This window comes from Tupaia chinensis, unplaced genomic scaffold (assembly GCF_000334495.1).
Source record: "Tupaia chinensis unplaced genomic scaffold, TupChi_1.0 Scaffold000248_1, whole genome shotgun sequence".
Taxonomy (NCBI): Eukaryota; Metazoa; Chordata; class Mammalia; order Scandentia; family Tupaiidae; genus Tupaia; species Tupaia belangeri.
The window spans coordinates 884,835-885,489 of NW_006159726.1; the positions used below are offsets into that span (position 1 = coordinate 884,835).

Genomic DNA, 655 nt, shown 5'->3' on the forward strand with positions numbered 1-655 from the left:
CGCACACGCGCCCGGCGTGAGTTTTAAGCCACCGGGTCGGGACGCGAACCGCGGTCGACTATGTGGGAGTCCAGCAACCTAGCCACTACGCTAACTGCTGGTTCCCTTGAGTTCTTCTTCCAGGTCACCACACTTTAGTTCAGACACCTCTGCACGTTCCTCCGCCCTTTTCAGTTCGCCTTCCAGGATGACCCGTGAGCTACCTCCTCGTATTTGCCGTCAGCCTCCTCAGCAATGAGCTTGGCCTCTTTCAGCTGCATCTTCTGAATCTCTATCTTCTCCTCATCTTTCACAGCCCAGTTTTCAATCATTTTCATTCCTCTCTTGCTCTCATCCACTGCCTTCTCCACCTCCTCCAGCTTATGCAGGGCTGTGGCCAGCGGTTCTTGAGCCCCTTTGAACACCTCTTCAAACCTGGATGCATTGATTGAGAGCTGCCACATCACCTTCAGGTTTCTCACGCTGCTCCTGCTTGCCTCGCGTCCAGCTCCTGCTTTAGGCCCAGCGCGCCGTCCTCTGCCTAGTCCGCTGGCTGCTGAAGCTCCTGGATCGTGCCTTTCACCATCTCCAGGGAGTTTGGGTGCTTGCAGTGGATGGCGGTTAGCGACTGGGCTCCAGAGGTGATAGCTGTGGCCTCTCCTTCCTTTTTGGCGGG

The 655-nt window shown here is 56.3% G+C and overlaps 1 pseudogene; it reads right to left on the reverse strand.

The window, feature by feature from the left end:
- The window catches only part of LOC102489345 (tropomyosin alpha-4 chain pseudogene), a 16,294-nt pseudogene that overhangs the window by 511 nt on the left and 15,128 nt on the right, over positions 1-655 (reverse strand).